We start from the raw sequence: 17,204 nt of genomic DNA, 5'->3' as shown, positions 1-17,204 counted from the left end.
TAATAATGCAACGAATAGCGCTAAAATAAGCGGGTGAATGTTAAATGCAGTTTAAAATATGCCTTGCTTGGTTCAAAGGATGTGTTGAACCTCCAGAGAGAGATGAGCTCCAGTACGTATGTGGCATGACTGTGTTTCTGCTATTTAACTTCTAGGGGGTCATTTCTCTGCCTCCAGATGCCAGATTCCCGGTGTGAGTTCCAAATGAGAAGTAATGCATGGTATCCATTATGGTGGCAGTATGGCGCTGGCTCATTCCCCTTCTTCACGGCACTGAGTGAACTCAGCCTTGCAAAACATTGTATGATAAGTGACTTCATTTCATTTCATCGCTTACATTTGCCACCTCTACAACAGGGCATAGGCTTAAACACAACAGTCTGATAGTCAACTCTGGACTGTCCATCACTTCTAAAGGTTTCCCCCTATATCATCATATGATGCGGCATGCTACACGTGTGTGTGTGTGTGTGTGTGTGTTTGTGGTGTGTGGTGTGTGGTGTGTGTGTGTGGTGTGTCTACTGTGTGTGTGTCTCTAGTCCAGGACTTCATCACCTAACCCGAAAGTCAGCAGCCAGTTTTCCTGGTTAAAGTGATTAGGAAGGCCCCACTCCCTGAGGAGAATCTGGCCAATGGCTGCTGCTACTGTTGTTGGCTGCGAATCTAAGTCCTCTCTGGCTCCTTCTGCGGTGTTAATAAGTGTGTTATAATACGATAATACGCCTGGTTGGCAGCCGCCAGGGCTGAACGGAGTGCACCTGAGGTGACAGTGAGGAAACAGTAGCTCCGGGCTACGCGCTCAGGAGGGACCAGATTAAGTTCAAGTGCCTTTGGTCTGTTGACACAACGGCGTCAATTTGTTGAAAAATCCTTTCTCTCTGTCTCTTTTCCTCTTCTTTTTTTTTTTTTTTTTCTTCTTCACTTATTCAAAGTGTTACGCTTAAACAGGTTTGGTTTGAAACACCCTTAGGCGAAAGTACATGTAGAAAAGCAAAGAGTGGGTAAAAAAAAAAAAAAAAAAGATAAAAAGCTAAGCAAAGAGAATAAGATTTCACATTCAATAAATCTGCCGGCTCATATTGGGAGAGAGCTGTGAATGTGATAAAAACATCAGGCTGTGTACATCACTGGAAGTGTAGGGGTGTGTGTGTGTGTGTGTGTGTGTGTGCCTGCGTGTATGTGTGCGTGTGTGTGTGTGTGTGTGTGTGTGTGTGTGTGTGTGACAGATGGAGAGAGACCTGTGTAGCACTGCTGTGAAGGGAGTTCATCTCTCCTGCAGGCCACGGGCACCATCGCATGCTTAATCATCTCTGTCTTTAGCTGCTGTTGGAAACAGTAGGGCTCTGTGGGCCCTAATCTCACCGTTTTGAGCCAAAGTATCTGTCCTCCAAACGGAGGCCCCCGAGCTTCCTATCGGATGTAAAATGGCTGTCTTTAGTGGCTCTCCAGCAGAGGGGACGCCTGGGTGGGCACCGAGGCCCCGGGCTCCATACTTGAGCCAAAATGGAGGTCTTTTAGCAGATTTTTCAGCAGGACAACACGGGGAGATGCTCAGCCCAGATTCTCCTGTAGGCGATGAATTAAAATGGCTGACCATCTGCTTTGGAGTGCAGACACAACATCCCCAGTCAGCAGAGCGACTGGAGAGGGGCGATGTAGTCCTGTGGCCTCCCTCTGAAACGTGTGAGTGTGTGTATGTGTACGTAAGTGTGTGTGTGTGTGTGTGTGTGTGTGTGTGTGTAAGTAAGTGTGTGAGTGTGTGCTCGCGTGTGCACATATAAGTGCGTGTCACCATTACCCAGGGTCATTTGTCTCCTCGCCAGAGAACTCTGCTGATGCTAGGAGTCCTGATGCAGCCACACAAGGGGGATATAAAGTGCAGCTACTGTTGAGACACGGCCACATCACTACTCTGACAGGAACAGAACCGCCCACCACCTCTGTTCCTCTTACTGGCAACAGCAGTCGAGCACTGATCTGATTTGACTACCGTACGATACGGAGGCGTATCAGGCAGTGTTATCACTGGGGTTCGTAGCGAGGCCCAATTAATTGGAGGTGGTGGAAGGCTGGGTGGATAGATGTATGTACTGTGTTAACATCTGCTCAAAGCTGATGTGTGGGATCCAGCCCGCAGTCTCAGAGCCAGAGCGTACGTAACCAACGGAACGCTTCTCTACCGTACGCACGGTAGAGGCAAACGGGGTTTGAAAATGTCAAAGGAATTCAGATATGCCTGGCCTCTGTTCTCGAAATCCAGATTTCTGCCGCGCCCTCTTGTTTCTCCTGTTTGTTTTTGTGTGTGTGCGTGCGTGCGTGCGCGTGCGTGCGTTCGCCTGAGATGACTGTAGTGCTTTGAGGGGTAAGTGCGAAAGGTGAGTAAACCTGTTCAATCTTCCACTCTCGTCTTTGTGTCTACACTCTTAGTGGGACCCATAGGAATTACAAGAAAGCATAAATATCTGTATAATTACTGCTCTCTTGCCGTAAGCATCTTTTCTTCAAATCACTTTCCAGATCCTACTTACCATGCAGCCGGTGTTTCAGTGTTTTTAGGTAATGATTACAGGTTAATGAGCACAAATACAGGGAAAAGAACATCAAAGACTAACAGTTCGCAAACGCATCAGACAAAAGATGAAACAAGCCCAGCGCTACCTCCCTTTGACTATCAGAAAACACAACTACAGAGATAGTACAACATCAGTACGTTAGACGCGGAGCCTATACACCAGCAACACATTGCTGGTGCCAACTCAAGTGACGCACAAGCAAATGTCCCCGTCTGCACATTCTACCGTAAGAAAACAAAGTTTCAAAGTTTGTCAAACTTTTGACAACTTCCGAGAGAAACACTCAACTTTAAGATTAAGAACAGCGTGAATCCCAGAGGAATGCCTTGCAGAAAGGGGGAAAAAAACCACAGCGCACTCATTTGAACTTCCCCAATGAAAGAAGATGCTGCTGTGTACATCTTCCCCATAGTCTTAATCTGTAAAGGTGAGATATATAAAGGTTCTTTCGTTTTAAAGTACCGGAGCACATTGAACCAAGTCAGATGAACTAACATGGACCAGAATGAAGGATTGTGGGATTTTTTTTGTTTTTTACGGAATGAGGTTTTGGTCTTTAAATCGTCCAGATCGATATCTGCATGGCTCCACTGTTTATCTGAGGAACACAATGAAAAAACTAGGGAACAAAATGGATTTATTCTCAGGACACACACACGCTCTCTGACACGCACAGGCTCTCTTTCTTGCTCGCTCTCTCTCTCAGTCACACACACAAGTGTGTGTGTGTGTGTGTGTGTGTGTGTGTGAGAGAGCTAGCAAGAGTGTGTGCGTGTCAGAAAGTGTGTGTGTGTGTGTGTGTGTGTGTGTGTGTGTGTGTGTGTGTGTCATTAAAGGGAAAGAAGTGTAATCTGTTTTGGCCTGGAATTGCAGCCCCCCCTCTCCCCCCTCCCCCGTTTGTCTTCTAAAGCATGGACTACAGCAGCCGTGGTGGAGCAGGGAGAGAACGAGGAGCGCTTCAGCACTGGGCCAGAAAATGAGGTTGTCTGCTTGATAAGTACGGGCTGTTACCTCTGTCCCAACTTCTCTGAAATCCACTTTGCTCGGCAGTCAAAAGGGGTTTGGGAGCACGGAGCACGGCTTACAGTTGTGGCCCAATAGGCCTTCTCTCTCTCTCTCTCTTATCTGTCTGTTTGTCCCTCTCTCTCCCAGGGCCCGGGTGAATGAGACGGAATGGATTTGCACCGGCGGATGTACTGCATTCAGAGTCTTGCATGTCGGTGTTCAAATATGCTTTCAGGGACATTTACAGGGCTGGTAATCGAGGGGTGTGGGCGTGGGTGTGTGTCTGTGCACAAAAAAGATGAGAAATTATTCTTAATACGATTAATGCAGCGTTTTCTGATGGGCGTCGTAGGCGATCGCATAATGGCCCCCAAATGAAATGATTTCTTTTTGATCATTTTCGAGCTATTATTTTCAGCAGGTATGAGTCACAAATTCCGGGCACTTATCGTTTCAGCACGAGCCGCTGGCATGACTAGCAGCACAGCAGCTGAAACGTGGAAGCCGACAGCAGAGCAAGGGAGAGAACTCAGAGAGTTAAGAATCCCAGAGTTTGTTTAGATTTGTGTATACATGATTTTAAAAAACAAAGGAAAAATTATATTTTGCAGCTCAACTAGCTGTGTTTAGTGATGTTCAACGCAAGATAGACACACCGGCTGGCTGAGGTCCGACTCAAGGCAGTGGTGTATTTTAGAAAAACATAGTGTGCGTGATATTTCATGATTAGGCTGCAATTAAATACGTTTTATAGGCTCGCCTAGGGACCCCAAATTCATTAATATTAATAAATTCAATAATCAGACTGAATACCGTTTATGTGTATCCATCTAAGCTAGATATACGAACACTCGATACCCTTTGATAGTGTGTTTTTATTTTAGTTTTTATCCGGCCTCACTCACCTCACTTGAAATGAAATCCGTTTAACAATTAATGAAGTGTGCATGGGCCTTAGAATGAATAAAGTGCATGACGCGCGTCCTGGATTGGAATTTTGCAAGGCCACTGAAGGAGCTTGTTTGAATGAAGCCAGTTAGAATGACACATTGTCAGCTAAAAAGAGGTTTGGAACAGAAGCTATTCAACAGGCAAGAGGGCTTTACTCACATCAGTGCTGGGTTTAGGTGAATCAAATACACCTACCTTGAGTGTATTACCTAACATCAATATTACTGCTAATTAGAATCGTTGACAGAACAGACTCATATTTCATACGAGGCAGCACAAGCTCCCAAGGTGAACCTCTCAAAGTCATTAGAAATCCACAGAAAAAAAGCTGGGAACACAAAGACCCCCTGTTCGTCATTCTCCCCCCAGCAGGAAACCCCCACCCCCCCGCCCTACCTACCAGGGGGGTTTGAGGGGGGGGGGGGCAGACATATTGAGCAGACCCCTAACAGAGCCGTCCTGGAGAATGAACAGACCACTAATAGAGAGAGAGAGAGAGAGAGAGAGAGAGAAAGAAAGAGGGAGGGAGGGAGGGAGGGAGGGAGGGAGGGGGGGAGGGGGGGAAGGGGAGGAAGGGGATGAGGGGAGGGAGGTGCAGGGCTGGTGCATAAGGATATCCTGGACATGCTGAAAGAGAACTCTCAAGACACTCATGAGAAGTTCATGGCAAAGCAGTGTAATGGAGAACAAGTTGAATGACCGGGTCAAGCGGTACAGCTCGTTAAAACCACATCGGTCGGTGAGTGTATGTAGAGTGAAATTTCACTCTCACACTTCCTCAAGCCCTTTGTTAGCCTTACAGTATTCCATCCCTTCTTTCTGGATGAGCCATGGGAAGAGAAGGAGGAGACCCTCTGGGGTATTGGTATGGCAGCAGGCCTACTGAATCAACACACTACCAGAGAAAATCATTTTAACAGTAGACCTGGCGGAATAAAGATGTGAAATAGGCTTGACACAGGTAAAAAAAGAAGAAGACATAGTTCCTTTCTTCTCCTCCTTTACCTCTCTCTCTCTCACCTCACGTCTCTTTGTCCCTCCACCCACTGTGTCAGAGTCTCTTTAGGCAGGCTGGAAAATCTCTCTCTCTGTCTCTCTCTCTCTCTCTCTCTCTGTCTGTCTCTCTCTGTCTCTCTCTCTCTACAGACTCCCCTTCATCCCACTCGTTTTCAAGCCCATCTGTCGCCAGGAAACGCGCGGGGGAAATAACAGTGATCTGGATAGCTAACTTATGAGGGGGGAGGGGCTGCCTTTCAGAAGTGTGTGTGTGTGTGTGTGTGGGGGGGGGGGGGGTAAGGCTAGTGATACAGGCTGTGAATAGAATGACCATTAAAATGGGGGGAAAAAAAGGGTCTTTCTTTTCAAAAAGAACACACAGACTGTTACAGGCGGGGGGGGGGGGGGGGGGGGGGGGGGGGGTAGAGTCATTAAGGTTTGTTACGGTTTAAATGACACAAACAGAGACAACAGATCTGCCTTCCATAAAACCCCATGGCGGAGGCCTTAAACAATTGCGTGTGACATTCATCTGCCTCACTTCTATTCAGTGATTCAACCAGATAAAAATAGCCAACTGTTAGTCAAAAGAAAACATGAGGGGTATCGAAATGCTTGTTTTTGTTGAGGTAAACAGTGAGACTGAGAGTGATAGATCCAGGGCACCCCATGGGTGTTTTTTGGAAAACTGACATCGTAATAACATCTTTTTTTGGTGGTATCTTATCGGTCATGACGGAAATAGGGTCGGGGGACGACTGCGACTGTTTTTGAAACGTCAGCGTATGACAGGTCAGCCCGCGTGCGATGAAGAGCATCAAATAACAATCTTAAAAGTCAACATTCATTCCATCCATCATGTGACTGAACAACAACCGACAATATCATTGCGACAGCTACATTTACGGCATTTAGCAGACGCCTTTATCCAAAGCGACTAACATAAACAAATGTAATTTGTATTTGTTGTAAGGGAATCATCTATCCATCAGTCATCATAAGATAATCAATGCTCAGACCAGGGGCCATAGGCAATCACAATGCTAGAAGAAGGATTTTTTTTTTTATTTTTTTTTTTTATTTATTTAAAGGAGAGAAACTTGCACGGGGGGGTAGTGGAGGTGAAGAGGTCTTTAGTAGGGACCGAGGGTACAGAGTTTGCGTTTGCGTGATGATCACATTTAAAAACCCAGTCAGTCAGTTTGGTTAGTTTTTGACCGCTGCACAACTGTAACAAAAAATGCCCATGGGGCCGGTTTGTAAGTACACCCACAAAACCACCACAGCTCATTATTAGTCCAGTCTCTTGACACCAAACTGCCACTCAGAGCTAAGAGGTAAGAGGTTGAGAGCCGTCATCCCCTCCCACACACACACAAACACACACACACACACACACACAGCTCCTCACACCTGCAGCACAGAGACGCACCAGAGACAACTCTGCAGTCCAAACAGGGGAATAGCTACTGTTAGCTAAAGGTCACCATCACCGAGAAGAAGAAAGGAGACGGAACGGAACAGAGTGGAAACAAAGGATCTATGTTATTGTCCTTTGGGGTGGCACTTCTCTTCTCTTCACAATTTTTCAGGAGCTAGTGTGCCTTCTTGACTTTCCTTTCTACAGGTAAGCAGCTGCCAGAATACTGCCAACCTGTGTGACCAGTGCTAAGACCGGGTTGCAACCCACTGGCAGAGGAACTGATGCTGGTCCTGATAGCTGTTAAAGGGGTGTAGGGGTGTGTGTGTGTGTGTGTGTGTATGAAGGTGTGTGTGTGTGTGTGTGTGTGTGTGTGTGTGTGTGTGTGTGCGTGCGTGCGGAAGTGGAGGGGTAGAGGCCAAGGCGTAAAAATGCTGGACAAAATGATTGGTATGCCTGGCCACACCAGCGTTACTGCATTAGGTTGGCACCGACTCAGTTGGCAGATTACAGGAGGAAAGAATCCAATTTTCTCAGCTCACGGCGTTCTGTCATCCTGCCTGCTTGCGGAAAAAACACTGAACCTCCGGAAAAACCTCTGGACCTCAGAGGAAAACACTATGGGGTTCGCTTCTGAGCTCAGGTCACTGAAACTACATCAGGTTATTGTATAAGAGTTCAAAGAAAAACCTGTCTTTTGCTTAATAGCGTCAAAAACATGACTTGCTTGGACACTGCTTTAATCCAATGAACGGAATGGATCCACAACATTAAATGATTCACTCGCGACTACATAACAGCATTAGGAACCACTTAGTTCAGGGCACCGATAGTCGTGTCCTCAATAGTGCTAAAATAGTCCACTCATCATGTGAACAGTAACTGGTCTATTCTAACAGCACCACATGGTGTCTTATATATTGTTTCTGGACAAGACGCTGCCAATAAGATAGGCATGCAGCTGCACCGTGGAGTTAAGTTCATAATGACTAAACTACCCCTGCTCTGTTCCATTTCCTGTTTTGCCCCCCCCCCCAGGCTCTGTGCTGTAGAAGTACTGTAGCTGAATACCAGACCACCTTGAAGCAGCTCTCTCACAGCCCAACCTGACAGGGTTCGCTTTAAAAAGACAGAAAGCGTAGGCATATTTTAAAAACACCTCCGTTTTCAAACTTTCTCTAATAACAGCAGGGCTGTATATCAGGTAGAGAGGGGCTTGATAGCCTCTGGTGGAATGGACACCAACCATGTCAAATCACACCTCTGGTTCTCTGACAGCACATTCGAGTCTAATTAGAGAAGGGCGGGAATGAAAAACAACATCATGTATATAAACACACACACACACACACTCCAGCAGGAGGGTTACAGCTACAGGGCCAGGACAGAAGAGAGGAGAGGAAGCATGTTTCTATTAGTCCCTGGGAGTGGAGAAGATTCACCCTCTGGCTATAAAAGGGAGGTTGAGCTGTGGGAAGGATTAGATGAATTTCTGCCTCTCCCAGATAGTAATCCCAGGGGTATCCTGGTCATTTCTAGCGCTGGACCCATTCCTCTGGCTGGGAACCTCTCACCTCGACTAGACATGGCCATTAGACTGACGAAGGCTTGTAGTCTTGCCCTGTCCCTGCAGTGGCCAACCACCACCAGCCACTGGTCTATTCAGTTTCAACTCAGTCAATTCAGGGGATAGATTGAAATTCAAATCATGAATAGAATTCGACGTAAAAATGAATTGCAGTTTGGTGAAGTCTACATAGAAAAAAATATGGGCTATTTTTAATTCCCAAATTGGATTTCAACAAAATCCCTGAACATAGTGAATTGAAACCGAACTGAGTCCAACCCCCTGTTCAAAATGACACCCGATTATACAGAGAGAGGTCATTTAGAGACTGAACAAGGCCCAGTTTACAGGGTGATCTGTGTAGTCCAGTTGGTATGCTGTAACACTCAATAAAACAACCCTCCGTTCTCTGTATGGTCTATCGTGGGATACAACAGAGTTCAAACCAGCCTTAACGTCACTATTTCAGACCTAACCTTCTGGACTGCCACAGAAAAACATGATGTAGGCCTCGTGAAAACTGCAACCTTTTAAAGGTGAACTCTGGAGCAAACTGTCAGGCAGGGAAACAAAAGCTGATTTAACCATCACTCATAAAAACTTCACTAGACACTGCCATTCCGGTTAAAAAAAAAAAAAACGTTAACATAAATAAATAAATATATATTGTTATATTCTCCACATATCATACAAGACAGAGCAGAATGATAATGAATTTGATTTCTAACCCCTAGGGCAGCCCTGTATCATCCAAAGTGTTCTTTTGTTTGTATGACAAACACAGACAGACGGACAGACAGACAGACAATAGCTCAGACAGTAAGCAATTAATTGTCAGCAAGGTGGCCTGGCGTGATAGAACAAACTGTATTAATAAATAAAGGGGTTGCTCCGGGGGCTGTGGGAAGCACGGGTGGTGGTGGTGTGGGGGGGTAGTGGAGGATATCAGCCCTCCAGTCTGATGTGGCAATGCTATCCATGCTATGACATCTAGCCTGTCCATTCGGTCTGTCAGCTGGGAGCGGGATCAATCAACAACCCTGATCTCAGATCACCTCTGGGGATAAGCCAGCCCTCTCAGTCTGTGAGGGTTTCATCAGTATGGCTGGCTGAAGCACTTCAGTTGAATCCAAAATAACAGTCACAGCTGCTGAATAACAGAATGAACCCATGAACAATATGATGTTGTTGTACCAGGGGAGAATGGTGGACATAGAAATTGGAGGAATGGCTCATTGTAATGCAATAGAATGAGGAATGGTACAGTATCAAACCTGTTTGATACCATTCCTCATTCTGTAACATGCATTACAATGAGTCCTTCCCTGTGCTGTGCAGTACTGGCAATATGATGTTGATCAAATGTTGTGCTTTAGTGTTTCTTTCGTAATATGATGTAGTTATAGTGTTGTGATAGTATGTAGTTATAGTGTTGTTATAGTATTGTTATAGTATGTAGTTATAGTGTTGTGATAGTGTGTTGTTATAGTATGTAGTTATAGTGTTGTGATAGTGTGTTGTTATAGTATGTAGTTATAGTGTTGTGATAGTGTGTTGTTATAGTATGTAGTTATAGTGTGTAGTTATAGTATGTAGTTATAGTGTTGTGATAGTGTGTTGTTAGTGTTGTTATAGTGTTGTTATAGTGTGTAGTTATAGTGTTGTTATAGTATGTAGTTATAGTGTTGTTATAGTATGTAGTTATAGTGTGTAGTTATAGTGTTGTTATAGTATGTAGTTATAGTGTTGTTATAGTATGTAGTTATAGTGTTGTTATAGTATGTAGTCATAGTGTTGTTATAGTATGTAGTCATAGTGTTGTTATAGTATGTAGTCATAGTGTTGTTATAGTATGTAGTCATAGTGTTGTTATAGTATGTAGTCATAGTGTTGTTATAGTATGTAGTCATAGTGTTCTGGTTAAAATTCAATGTACTCCTGAACATGGCTACTTGCGTTGAACTTCAAGCAAAGATGAAAAAACAAGCGTTTGATATGTTGTGATGTAGATGTAGATGTAGTAGAGAATATCACTGATAATACTCTTTTTAATATAGGCCTAATAGCCAATATTAATAACCTCATAATTATACTAATGGCTTCTCTCAGATCTCAAGGCTCCAGCACATTTGATTGAGTTTAAGCATAGAGGACTATTTTATCTGATACAGCCATGAACAAAACAATGTGTACTGGGTTAACTTGGGCAGGAGGAGGTCTGCACACTGGGCAGAGGTCCCCCCCCTCCCTCCCTAGAACAACAACAGATGAGATAGTCATCTGAGGAAGGAAACAACATTCATCTCTCTTCTTTCCTTTAATACTGAGGAAAAGTAGGTGCCTGTGATGAGATATCCTATGGATTTTTTAATGAAATACAATATTGCGTTCTCTTTCTCTCCCCCCCTTGCTCGCTCACAATCACACACACATACACAATCACACACACATACACAAAGAGGGAGGATAGAAAAATCAATACAATCCAGTACGCCTTGCAAAGTCAACCACCCGGCAATTTGTCAGCATCGGATTTCCAAGACTGGGTTTCCGCAAATGTTTTCCTTTTTCTCAGCGCTATCATTTTTCGGGGTACTCCTTTGGGCCTTTCCACGGAATCTAATGGAGGCGGTTACCCGGAATCCGGCAGAAAGGCATCACTGTGTCTATGACCAGTTGCAGTTTCCAGCGTTGGTGTGAACAGCCAGTCAGAGGGAAAAGAGGGGCTGTTTCCTGTTCTACTGTAAGTCACCCTGGTCTGTCAAGGGTCATTTCCAGCAGTTCATTTAATCTCCACCACTGGCTTTAGTTCCCCTGAGTGGCCCAGTCTAGCCTAGTCAGCCGTCCTCAGATAACGAGCATGACATCACTTAGAACCCAGACACAAAAACATCCCAAATGATCCCAATTTCTCCCCTTGTTAAGATAAACATCAGTATACAGTACAATTAACCCTGACCCTAATTGTAACAAGTTGAAATAAAGAGTTTTGCTGAAATTACAATGCTCCCTAATTAAGTCTTTCGTTAACTTTGTTGTCATTATACAACCTTAAAGGAATAGTTCACTATTTCACACCTAACAGTCAGATGGTTCCTTACCTTGAAAGTAGTCTATGGGTTTAGAGAAACTGTAATCCATGGTTCAGAGTTGTTTATATAGTTTTATATGTTTATATTGTTTATATCACTAACTTCAGCTAACTTTAGCCACCGTTTACAAAAACAATGGGAGTGATTAGGGAACTAAATAAACGTTTTTTGTTCCCCAATCACTCCCCTTAATTTTGGGAGTCAAAAGTTTTTTTATCATTAAAATCCTGACAAACACAACGAGATGAGACGCATCGGTGCTGCATGAAAACTGGGCCGCGCTGAAATGATCAAACCTTTATCTGGTTCTGTCCCTTTCTTGTCACTAACAGAAATTAATCATCATCATCTCCCACACACTCAAATGATCCTCAGACACAATGTAAAAACCCCCCACATAAAACACACCTTTCCCCATAATCAAACACACATCCTCCTAGCTGGCTTCAAAAGACAAGACCTCCTTTGAGAAAAGATGCCGAACCTTATTTCAATTTTCCTCTCACATACTGTGTCCTTGTGGAAAAAAAAAAAAGCCTTCTCTCTCCTGACTTCCAGAGTAATGCAGGATATGCTAAGGAGACCAGATATCTTTTAGTCTGTTTTTCGTTTTTGTTCTTGCCAGAGTGAAGTGTTCCAGCTTCAAAGCCGGCCCTGGTAGGGCCCCGTTAGCGAGCCGTTGATGAAGGAGCAGCCGGCTGCTGGATGTTCTCAGCCATGTGGAGGAAGCCATTTAACACAGGAGCACCAGACGATCAAAGGACTCCACAGGCGGAGGGGAAACTTTATCAGTCATTTACTTGAAACTGTTTGAATGCTGTTCAAACGACTTTACATGTGTATCGATACACATTTAAATTATTGGAAACTTTTGTTTATCGGTTAGTACAGTCTTTTTTAGTTGTTTTATTATTATTGAGGGGGGTGCTCTGTGTGTGTGTATGTCTAACTGAGGTTAAGTACTTGCACCAGGTGTACAGTTGAGTAACAACATGAAGGAGCCGTGTGATCGAGGGGAGGTTTGTCAGACATTAACAACAGCCAGCTCTCTTTAACGTTAAGTAGTGCTTTCTACTTTCTGTCAGCTACTTCAGCTGTATCTGGAGCAAGTTTGCACTCTCATCAGTGAACGACTGTATGTGCTCTCTACTCCACTCTACAGCCCACAGAGCCATCCACCACCAATTCTTTCCCAAACAATTTGAACAGCACCTTTCTACAATCCATTCCACTGGGTTTTTGGAATCAGGAGACTATGCGTTGCCCTTTTCCAGTAACGTTGTGTAAAGCGGTATAGGTTGTGTGTGTGTGTGTGTGTGTGTGTGTGTGTGTGTGTGTAAAGGCAGAAGGGGTTGAGAGAGTGTGTGTGTGTGTGTGTGTGTGTAAAAGTCAGGCTAGGCTGGAGAGATAAGGGCACCTGAATCCGAGCTGAGCGCACCGTCATTAGTGGGAGTTATTTGCACTGATGATATCTCTCTCTCTCTCTCTCGTCACCCTCTCTCTCTCTCTCTCTCTCTTTCACTCCGTTCCAGAGGCTGAGAGCTGGGCTCCCGTTCCACTGGGGTGCCCTGGAATGCCATTCTTTCTCCGGGTCCGGCATTTCTCTCCCCCCCCCCCCCCCTCTCCTTCCACCACCCCCCTTCTCTGTTCCCCCATTACGGCTCTTTGTTTGCACCTTTGTTCCCCTGAAAACAGCCTTTCTCTTCTCCCTGCGTAGCGCTATGCCACTGAGCATGAGGCCTTCATGAGTCTCTCAGGGTGTAACTACAACAAAAGACTGTAGAGGAGAGGAAGAGTGTGTGAGTGTGTGTGTGTGTGTGTCTGTGAGTGAGAGTCTGTGCGTGTGGCACAATTATCAGCGATCACCCCCCACCGTTGCCAAACACAAACGCATTCTTTGTCACAGAGACTGGCTTTGACACAAATTTTCTCATGGGACCTGTTGTTGATTACCTATCCCGCAATGCAGTGCGAGAGGGCCTTCCTGTTTCGGGAAGAGACTAGAATGCTCATTACAGCCTGGGCTTATCTCCGCCGTCCGTCATGGGGACCGGCACACACACACACACACACAGCTCCGCACGCCTTTGTTGATGCTAATGTGGATGCGACTGCAGGTGAAAAGAAGGGGTGCAGTGAAGTGGCGATGCAAGTGGTCACAGGCTTATTGTTGCGCAGTGGAAAAGTGGACCCCTGCAGGAAAAAATGTCTGGCCTACAGGGCTGCAGAGGTGAAACGGGGGGGGTGTTTATGTTTGTCTGTGTGCGTAAGGGTGTGTGTGTGTGTCTCACAGGACAGAGCACAATGTAGCATTTGTTTACACAGAGAATTACAGCTACATGCCCATTATCAGTCTGGGAGAGATAAGAACCCCTAAAACCAAGACTTCAAATCCTATCAACCAGAAAAGGAATGAGAAAGCTCTTTAGTTGCAGTATGTGTGTGTGTGTCCAAAGTGCGTGGAAGATTTACTCCACAAAAGGGGATTCCCATTCCCCTCCCTATCGCTCCTTCATCATCTCACTGCTGTTCTCCTCGCAATAACAACACAGGAAGTGGAACCAGGAGCACTTGACACAGACATGTCCTCTGGCAGATTGGATCAGAGAGGACAGACACTCCTCCTTATCTGCAGGCCAAGGTGTGTAAACAGTGTGTGTGTGTGTGTGTGTGTGTGTGTGTATTTACAGTAATGATAGCGTAAACTAGATGTGCAAGCAGATTTATTTCAATCCTGCTGGCGGAAGGAACTTTTCTTCAAACAGTTTGGGCTGCTGAATCACATATGTTTCATCATTACATGCTCAAGTTATAAAAAAAAATAATAAAAAAAAGCAAATCTCCTTCCTTGGTGTTATAGCTGTGCTATCAGAAGAATATCAATAAGACATGAGGCGGGTTATATATTTAATATGCTACATATAGCCTATGTGCGATTGAAGTTATAAATAATTTACTGGTGAGCTATTGGATAGGGCCTTGCTGTTTTGCTGAGGCAATACTTTTCAGTCATGTTGCAAGAGTATTGCTGGCTTCACTGCAGCACCGGATTCAAAGGATTCATTCAGCGATGAAGCCTGAAGGGTTATGATCAATTCATTGTCGAACCTGAGACAGACAGGAAAGTGTTAAGGTTAATGGGGGAGATGCCCCTGGAATAGAAGTCAAGTAAACAAGTGACCTGGTACTTCGCCAGAACGCGGTGGTCCTGTCAAACTACTGTATATTCAGTGATGGACAAATCACCTTCAATATACTGTCAACAACTGGGCACAGGCAGATCTTTCCATACAAATATAGGTCAATTTAAATGTGCACCCTGTCTATCCTGAACCAGCAGTGTGTGTGTGTGTGTGTGTCTGTGTGTGTGTGTGTGACTGAGCGAGCCAGTGAGTAAATAAGTGTGTGAGTGGCACCGGCTGATGAGCAGTAATGATTTGTGTGCAGTGCACTCCTTCCCCTGAGGAGCCTGGCTCCCTGCAGATCCCCCCCGGTTGAGAGCAGCAACTAGAAGGGCGCTCTGGCCCTGAACCCACCTAATCCCCTACACAAGCCTATTTATACGTCCTGTGTGTGTCTGTGTCTGTGACTGTGTGTGTGTGTGTGTGTGTGCGCGTGTGTGTCTGTGTGTGTGTGTGTCTGTGTGTGTGTGTGTGTGTGTGTGTATCTGCTTTCACGGGGGCTGCAGCAGCACTCTCATGAATGTATAAATACACAAGTAGCTGCTGTCCCCAATCTGCAGAGAGAGTGAGAGAGAGAGCGAGAGAAAGCGAGAGAGAGAAGAGAAAGAGAATGAGAGAGAAAGAGAGTGCACGTGAGAGAGAGAGAAGGTGAGAGAGAGAGAGAGAGAGAAGGTGAGAGAGAGAGAGAGAGAGAGAAGGTGAGAGAGAGAAGAGAAAGTGCACGTGAGAGAGAGAGAAGGTGAGAGAGAGAGAGAGAGAGAGAAGGTGAGAGAGAGAGAGAAGGTGAGCGAGAGAGAGAGAGAGAGAGAAAGAGTCTGACAGAGGTTAGACAGAGAACAGTTCTATGGGGATGTATTTGTTTCAGTCATGCAGATTAGCCATTAGAACAGCCCTGGCACACCAAAGGAGTCCCAACACCAAAGGGATAGCTTCAATAGAAACTTGATGACAACATGAAGGCCAATACTGTAACTACTCCACGCTCACAATTAATTCATGTGACAACCACTGTCTCTTAAAAAAAAAAAAACTGCTTTCCTGATCAAACCATTCACCTAGTTCCCCTGACTGCCCAGAGGAGATGTAGAGACTTCAGGAGCCCTTGGAAAATAACAACACTATTAACAGTCACAAACAGTTTTTATATTTAATGGCCTTCCTCTCCAGCAGAGCAGAGTGCTTCTCACCAGGCCCTGTTGTCCTCTCCATCACGTCTGAGTGTTTGGTAAATTATTCATACTGGATGTAAGCCCTTAGCTAGGTGTGTGTGTGTGTGTGTGTGTGTGTGTGTGTGTGTGTTAGTGTGAGACCACTACCAGCAGGAGCTCCTGCCCATGTTTACATGCTTGTGGGGAATCGTGATGGAGTGTACACCTGCTAGATCGTGCTGGGGTCAGCCGGGTATGATGACATGGTTGCTAAACTTCACCCAATACACACGTGCACGCATGCGCGCGCCCCCACACACACACACATTGAACACACGCAGGCTCGATTTACGTTGACACCGGGCAGAGTTCAATGAATAAACAACACACACTGATGGACTTCTGGAATCATCTGCTCTGGGCCAGCTGTGGAGCAGTGATACGACCCGTGCCCGGCATGCCCAGTGAAATTACCTCCCAACACAGAGCACAATCATCATTACCGCTCTGTAATGGCTTCAGTCTGTCCTTGGCTGATCACACAATCACGATGAAATCAAGAGTTGAAGCAAGCATGTAGAAACTGCTTTGAGTGATCATCTGTTACCACTTGATGACCAAAGGCATTTAGAGTTGGGCTATTACTGCGGGCTGGTTTCATTCTCCGACTCTAACATGTTTCTTCCATGAAGATTCTCCTTCATAGAAAATCGGGATTCAGCCTTGTAGTCCAGGACCTGGCTTCAGCTGTATCTGAGAAACAATACCCTAATGTTTCCTTCATAAATTTTTTTTTAAAAAGAGAGAAGATATTCTTCCCCTAACACTCTCCACAGATCCTCCAAACCTCATACACATGAAACCATTCGTGTAGTTGCTGAGCTAAGGGGCTTAAGCACTGGTATATCTTCGCTTCAGTGGAGTCTTCTTCTCAGACAAAAACTCTCAACTCTAACATTTACCTGTGTATTGAGAGAAACACCCACACAGCTCATTGAGACAGAATGGCGTAGGTTAAGGAAAGTCAGGACTGTATTGTGCTTCAGTGACAGTCCACACAATGACGGAAAAAGCAAGCCTCTTAATATTGATCCATCTCTGCTAGTAAATATTCCCTTGAGGGGGAACAATGGACTTGTTCCCTGTGTGGCGAGACAGACAGACAAACAGACAGGCAGGCAGACAGACAAGCGGGCACAGCCCAATGGAGGAGGGCACATAAAGAAATTTGTGAATGCCAGGGAGGGAAGGAGGAAAGAGGCATTTGTAA

General features: G+C 45.2%; 1 protein-coding gene across 1 annotated transcript in view; it reads right to left on the bottom strand.

Annotated features, from left to right (window-relative positions):
- The window catches only part of neo1a (neogenin 1a), a 133,746-nt gene that overhangs the window by 80,890 nt on the left and 35,652 nt on the right, over positions 1–17,204 (bottom strand). The window lies entirely within an intron of this gene.

This window comes from Argentina silus (genome assembly GCF_951799395.1).
Source record: "Argentina silus genome assembly, chromosome: 11".
Taxonomy (NCBI): domain Eukaryota; kingdom Metazoa; phylum Chordata; class Actinopteri; order Argentiniformes; family Argentinidae; genus Argentina; species Argentina silus.
The sequence above is the reverse complement of the archived record's forward strand: the minus strand, read 5'-3'. Positions and strand labels throughout refer to the sequence as shown.